We start from the raw sequence: 7,725 nt of genomic DNA, 5'->3' as shown, positions 1-7,725 counted from the left end.
AAGAAAGATGTGAACTTAGTGGAGGCACTGAGAATTGTTATATGAGAATTCAGCTAATGGAAGTAACTCCAACCAATCATCCTGAAGATGGCTGACATAGCATCGTAGATATTGTTCCAAGGTCTGGTTGGTACACTCGGTTTGACAGTTCGTCTGGGGGTGATAAGCGGAAGAAAGACAGCCATTAATATTGAGTGTAATGCAAAACTCCTTCCAGAATCTTGAGGTAAACTGCACTCCACAGTCAGAGATGATTTCATCCGGGACCCCATGCAGCCGAAAAACATTCTGTATAACCAAGTTCACTGTATCCTTAGCTGAGGGAAGACCGGGGCAAGGAACAAAATGAGCAGCTTTAGTCAGGCGATCCACTACCACCAGGATCGTATTCATGCCACCTGATGTAGGCAGCTCCACAATGAAGTCCATTGAGATAGACCCCCATGGGCGGGACGGAACAGGTAATGGTTGAAGAAGACCTGTAGGTGACATACGAGGAGTCTTATAACGAGCACATACCTCGCAAGAGAGAACATAGTCCTTAGTATTCTTCAGGCAAGTCGGCCACCAGAAAAATCGGCTTAGGAACTCTTGTGTCTTCTGTACCCCCCTGTGACCAGCCACCTTGGAGTCATGGACCAACTTGAGGATCTGCAGACGAACGGCCTCAGGGACGTAGATACGTCAATCCCTGAACCACATGCCACCCTTAAGGACAAGATTAATATCAACAGGTGGATTGGCCAGAAATACATCACCATCATAGGCCTCCTTGAACTCCTTCCACAAGTCCTGATCGTGGATAACACCGATGAAGTTAGCATCGGATAGAATGGTCTTGGATGGGGCTCCAGGTACGGAATCCGCAGCATGGATTCGGGATAAAGCATCAGCCTTCCCATTATGAGAACCTGGACGGTACAAAATAACAAAATTAAATTGATTTAAAAATAGGTTCCAACGAGCCTGACGAGGAGAAAGACATCTAGCGGATCTGAGAAACTCCAAATTGCGATGGTCAGTCAGCACTACGATCTGTTGTGTGGCTCCTTGCAGATGATGCCTCCATTCTTTGAAAGCTACAATAATAGCTAGCAGTTCCTTGTCTCCCACATCGTAGTTTTTCTCAGCTGAAGTAAGTCTACGGGAAAAGAAAGCACAAGGGTGTAGCAGAGTCTTCTCCCCAGTTCTTTGGGAGAGAATGGCCCCTAAAGCATTATCAGAAGTGTCCACCTCCACAATGAAAGGAAGTGCCGGGTCTGGGTGGATCAACAGCGGTGCTGAGGTGAAACAAACCTTAAGTCGATCAAAAGCCTCTTGAGCCTGTGATGACCACTTAAAGGGCTTTTCCATCTTTGTCAAGGAAGTAATGGGACGGACAATGTCAGAAAAATTTCTAATAAAACGTCTATAGAAATTTGCAAATCCAATAAAACGTTGGACCTCTTTAACGTTCCTGGGTACTGGCCAGTCAAGGATTGCTTGAATCTTACCAGATTCCATGTTCAGCCCCTGAGGAGAGATGACCTAACCTAAAAACTGTATCTCAGAACGATGGAACTCACTTCTCCGGCTTAATATACAGATGGTTCTCTTTCAGACGTTTCAAAACAGTTTTGACATGTTCTTCATGTTCCTGTAGAGAGAGTCAGAAAAAATTAAAATATCGTCCAAATAAATCACCACAAACTGATCCAATAAATCTCTAAAAATGTCATTAGCCAGATGTTGAAAAGTCGCAGGGGCGTTACAAAGCCCGAAGGGCATCACCAGATATTCAAAGTGTCCATACCGGCATCTGAATGCTGTCTTCCATTCATCACCGGAACGAATACGCACCAAATTATAAGCCCCACGAAGATCTAGTTTAGAGAACACCTTGGCATGGCGGACTCTTTCCAATAATTCTGGAATCAAAGGCAAAGGATAACGATTCCGTATGGTTACCTTATTGAGTTCCCGATAGTCAATATAGGCGCCCCTGCTGGTGAGGAAGAAGGACGTATAAAGCCTTTGGCCAGATTTTCATCAATATACTCCTTCAAGGCTTGAAGTTCAGGTGCTGCTAAAGGATATACGTTGCTAAAAGGAATAGCCGCCCCAGGAAGCAGCTAAATGGGACAGTCATAATGCCTATGTGGAGGAAGCTGATCTGCTTTCTTCTTGTCACAGATGTCAGAGAATGCTTTATACGCTGAAGTTAAAGTGAATACCTGTACAGTAGATTTTGTATCCGTTGACAGCTTCAGTTATCGCTGGGTTGCTCCTAGTCGGAAAAATAATCTCCTTGGTCTCCCAGTTGATAGTCGGGTTCTGAGAACGCAACCAAGAGATGCCTAAAATCACAGGGAAATGAGGAGAAGAAATTAACAAGAAAGAAAGTTGCTCCTGATGATTAGGCTCCAACAAAATCTTAAGAGGTACAGTCTCCTGATCCACAGGCCCGGAGATTAAAGGTGACCCATCCACTGTTTTCATGGTAATTGGAGAGGCTCTTCGCTGTATCTCAATACCATGTTTTTGGGCAAATGTAATGTCCATAAAGTTGCCCCCTGTACCAGAGTCAATCATAGCTGCACTGGAAATCCACTGCCCTGAACACAGGATCTTAATAGGGAGCGAACAGTGAGAGTTCTTTTCCTTCAACTCCTTGGGAGGTGTAGTCATAGAGAGAATGGAATACAGCATTTAATGGCAGGCTACATTCAGAGATGTCAGATTCATCATCAGTGTTATCATACTCTCCTACCACTGCTAACACCTTGTTAGGCCGCTTGGGACAGTTGATTAGAAAGTGGTCAGATTGGCCGCAGTAGAAACATAGCCTCTCTCGCAGGCGGTGCTCCCGGCGCTCATTACTCTCACGCCTCTGCACAGAATCAATTTGCATGGGCGCTTCTTCTACCTCCCGAGATGTTTTACCTGCAGGCTCTTTGGGAGGAAGGGAAAAGTTAGACATACGATTGAATACAGCCAATTTCTCCTGCCTACGTTCAGTAAGGCGTATGTCTATGCGTACACAATGCTGTATAAACATTTCTAGCTCTTGTGGTGACTCAGAGCGGGCCAATTCATCTTTTACAATGCTAGACAGACCTCTCTTAAAAATAGGTAATTGTGCATAACTGTCCCAGTTGGTATCTACCGCTAATCTCCTAAAATTCAGTAGCATATTCAATAACAGAACGTTTACCCTGGCATAAAGATAGTAAAGCAGACTCAGCGGTAGCACGGCGGTTAGGGTCATCAAACATTAATGCCATAGCGGCTAAGAAATCATCCAAATTATTTAACCGTGGGTCACGAGACTCGATCATCGGATTCGCCCAGGCGAGTGCTCGTGAGGTCAGCAGCATAATTACACACAATACCTTAGATCTATCAGTAAGGAAGCGGTCAGCATGTACATCAAAATATAGCATACACTGATTCACAAAGCCACGAAATTTGTCACGTTCACCATTAAATCTGAATGGAGGCAACTTAGGTGGGCTAGCTGGTGGCGGTATCCCAGAAGGTAAAGTCACTTGTGCCGCCATTTGAGTACTAATGTCCTGGAAAGCCCGTCCGTACTGGGAGTCCAAGCCCACAAGTTTGTTTTCCTGGGCCGCCATTCAGGTATTTAAGTCCTGTGAAGTTAGTCCCAATGCTTGTTCATTACGTTCAATGCCTCCAAGTTTCTTTTGCAGACCTTCCACCTCTTTCTGAAGAGATCTAATTACGGAATACACCTGCTCTAATTTGCTTTCTGCAGACATTGTTCCAGCAGACTTCTTATTTTTTGGCTAGAGTATCCTGTAATAATTATAATGGATACCACAGGAGTCTTTTTGCGTGGAACAAAGATACAACAGAACACAACTTATAGGTGTCAAAGTGTATATTATAAACACACGGTGTTTCAAACAAGTGCAGACAAAAACACAAAGTCCATAAACACTCAGGGGAAAATGCAATTAGCAGAGCAGTTTGTAAAGCACTGTTCACACTAGAGGATGCTAGAAAACAAGGAAGTCTTTATCAAGTCCAAACAAAATATATTATATAATCCAGGGAGGCCTGGGTAGGAAGTCCCTGATAGCTGCAGAGCACAGGACTGTGCTGCACTATCTAAAGCAGGTGAGTCAGAGCAGAAACCAGCTTACTTGTTAGCAGAATGCAGGTGAAGACTGAGGCTCAGGGGTAGCAGCAGGAGCAGCCAGGAGAAGGAGGAATACTGGTAACAACTGAATGCAGCAGAGTCTCTGAGAGCAGGTAACAGAGATCCAAACAAGTCTGCAGGGCAGAGCAGGAAACTAGCAAACCACCTGGAGCAGATTACAGGCAGAATACTCTAGCACTGATTAGAGGCTGGGGTGGAGTTATAAAGCAGTAAGACAAGGGGCACATGAGACAAAAGACACCATCTTGAAAGAGGGCAAAAAGGGCCAAAATGTAATTAAAAATATTTGCAGTCCTGACACTGACCTTTGCTGCAGATCAGGTCCTGCTGTCAGTTCCAGGTCATCAGCTCCAGAGTCACCAGATCTGCAGGAAAATTCAGAGTCCTGCAATAAATCACACTGAGCCCCAGCAGAGCAACCACAGACATAGCATACAGGATCCTGCACTGACTGATCAACCCTGAACCTGCAGGACGTCACATACTATACAGCTCCATATATGATATGTGAGGTCCTGTAGGCAGCTGAGATCAGTACAGTGTATATCCCTGTACAAAAAATGTCATCCAGTATAAAGATTAGTGTACAGTATACTGTGGTACAGACATCAGATGGGATATAACAATGTGTATATAACATCTGATGTCTGTATCACAGTGTAGCATCGGCGTCTCTGCCCCCTGCCAGGTAGAGACGCCGCCCCCCTTACCGCCGCGGTCCTGCTCCAGAGTCTTCCGGCCTCCCTGCAGCTGCTGCTGGTGCGCACAGCTTCCCTGGCTCTGTGCTTAGGGCACGCGCGCTCCCTCCCTCTTAAAGGGGCCGCGGCTTTCCCTATAAGAGGCACCTCCTCCAATATGGAGGTGCCCGTGCAAGGTTGTTGCTTTGTGATTCTTACTTTGCTTCAGCCCCCAGGTCCTCTGCAAGTCAGTCCTGTTCGCCAGTCTGATCTTCTGCTCAGTCCGCTAGCCTGACTTCTCTTCTGCCCGACAGTCTGTCTACAGTCCAGTCCGCCAGTCTGTCTATGGGCTCTGCCCGCCTGCTTACCTGGAAGCACCTGCCTGTTAGCTGCCGTGCCTGCCAGCCCGCTTACCTGGAAGCACCTGCCTGTTTCCTGCCGTGCTTGCCAGCCCGCTTACCTGGAAGCACCTGCCTGTTTCCTGCCGTGCTTGCCAGCCCTCTTACCTGGAAGCACCTGCCTGTTACCTGCCGTGCTTGCCAGCCCGCTTACCTGGAAGCACCTGCCTGTTACCTGCCGTGCCTGCCTGCTCGCTTACCTGGAAGCACCAGCCAGCTACCTTTTGTGCCGCCAGCTTGCCTACCCGGAACACTCGCCTGACTATCTGCCTAATCAGCCTGCTTGTCTACCCAGACCACCCGTTAGCCTGCCAGCTGAAGCTCATCCGCTGTACCGGTCAGTTCCTGCCTTCTGACCAGTGGGAGTCACCTGCTCTCATACAAGGTTGGTCCCAGAGTGGCACCTGGTCCCTCTGCTCGGTTCCTCCCTGGTTTACGGAGTCTACTGAGCCGCCGTGTGACCTTGGTCGGACCGAGTTGATACTTAGTCACGCCCCTCTGGCCCCTCCTTGCACCACAGCACAGAGGTTCCACCACCTGGATCCATAACACACAGTACATCGTACTAGCCACTGAACTCGTTCTATGCCCCGGTGGTGAGCTTTTTCATTGGTATCTGCTCCCCCTATCCAGGTATCTGCTCCCCCTATCCTGCTCCCTCATCCTGGTATATGCTTCCCCATCCTGGCCCATGCTCCCCCCTCCCCATCCTAGTATATGCTTCACCCCTATTCTGGTATATGCTGCCCAATCCTGGTTCCCTATCCTGGTATATGCTCCCCCATCCTGGTCCCCTATCCTGATATATGCCCCCCATCCAGGTCCACCATCCTGGTATATGCCCCCCTCTCATCCTGGTATATGCCCCCCCCATGCTGGTCCATGCCCCCCCCCCATCCTGGTTTACGCTCCCCAATCCTGGTCCATGCTTCCCCGCCATCCTGGTATATTCTCCCCAATCCTGGTACATTCTCCCCCCATCCTTGTCCCCTATCCTGGTATATACTCCCCCATCAGGGTCCACCATCCTGGTATATGCTTCCCCCCATCCTGGTCCATGCTCCCCCCCCCCATTCTGGTATATGCTCCCCAATCCTGGTCCCCTATCCAGGTATATACTCCCCCATTCTGGTTCCCTATCCTGGTATATGTCCCCCCCCATCCGGGTCCCCCTATCCTGGTCCATGCTCCCCCCCCCCCATCCTGGTCCGCTATCTTGGTATATGCTCCCCCATCCTGGTCCCCTATCCTGGTATATGCTTCCCCCCCATTCTGGTCCCCTATCTTGGTATATATTCCCCCCTCATCTTGGTCCATGTTTCCCAATCCTGGTATATGCTCCCCAGTCCTGGTCTCCCATCCTGATATGTGCTCCCTCATCCATAAATAAAAAGAAAAACATTCCTATTTGCCTTTCCACCGCTCCACTGCAGCGCATCGCTTGTGTTATTTTACTAAAATGGCACCGGAATCGGTGCATGCACATAGCACGATATCCGGTTTCATTTTAATGAATACAATTGTGCAGAGTGTATTCAACAAAATGGTGCCAGAGTACGCACATGCGAATACCACGCTGTCCATTTTGTTGAAGATACTGTGCATATTTGTCTCAATTAAAATGGCACTGAAAATCGTGCTATGCGCAGGCGCCGACTTTGGCACCACACTCCTTCCCCAGCCTCTCCAGAAGATGACAGGACCGAACAGGTATATGTTTATGGTGCCAGAGTTTGCGGTATGCATTCAGTGCCTTGGCATACCGCAATCTCCGGCGCCACACTCCTCATCCCTGTCTGGGATGTGGATGTGTCTTTATGACTGCGGCCAGACAATGCAGGCGCATTGCGCTTGCGCAGCCTATAGAGGCTTCAGACAGAAGGACACATCCCTGTATCTAGGAGGCTATGTGGGGGCTCATACTGTGTCTAGGAGGCTATGTGGGGGCTCATACTGAATGTGCGCATGTCTGTGTGACATGTACGGAATAGAATGCAGAACAGAAATGACATGTTTAGGTGTTAAAGATGTGCGTAGATATATAGATAGGATATTCGTGATCTATATATTTATCGCCTTGTGTGTAGTTTACTGTACTTGTATTAAGCTAATAAATGAAAAAAATGATGTTGGGTCGCCCTTATTTTTGATAACCAGCAAAGGTACTTAGACAGCTGTGGACTGATATTATCAGGCTGGGAAGGTACATGGATATTGGGCCCTTCCCAGCCTAAAAATATAAGCCACAGCTGTCCCAGAATTGGTGCATCACATTAGATGCGCCAATTCTGGAGCTTTGCCCCGCTCTTCCTGATTGCCCTGGTGCAGCTGCAGGCTGGTATTTTTAGGCTGGGAAGGGACCAATATCCATGGACCTTCCCAGCCTGACAATATAAGCCCGCACCTGTCTGCTTTACCTTTTGCTGGTTATTAGGAATGAGCGAGCATGCTTGGATAAGGAGTTATCCAAGCGCGTTCTGGTTCGGAT

Source organism: Phyllobates terribilis, unplaced genomic scaffold (genome assembly GCF_046119375.1).
Source record: "Phyllobates terribilis strain yellow unplaced genomic scaffold, ASM4611937v1 Scaffold_2__4_contigs__length_985480577, whole genome shotgun sequence".
Lineage (NCBI taxonomy): Eukaryota > Metazoa > Chordata > Amphibia > Anura > Dendrobatidae > Phyllobates > Phyllobates terribilis.
Note: the sequence above shows the minus strand (reverse complement) of the source record.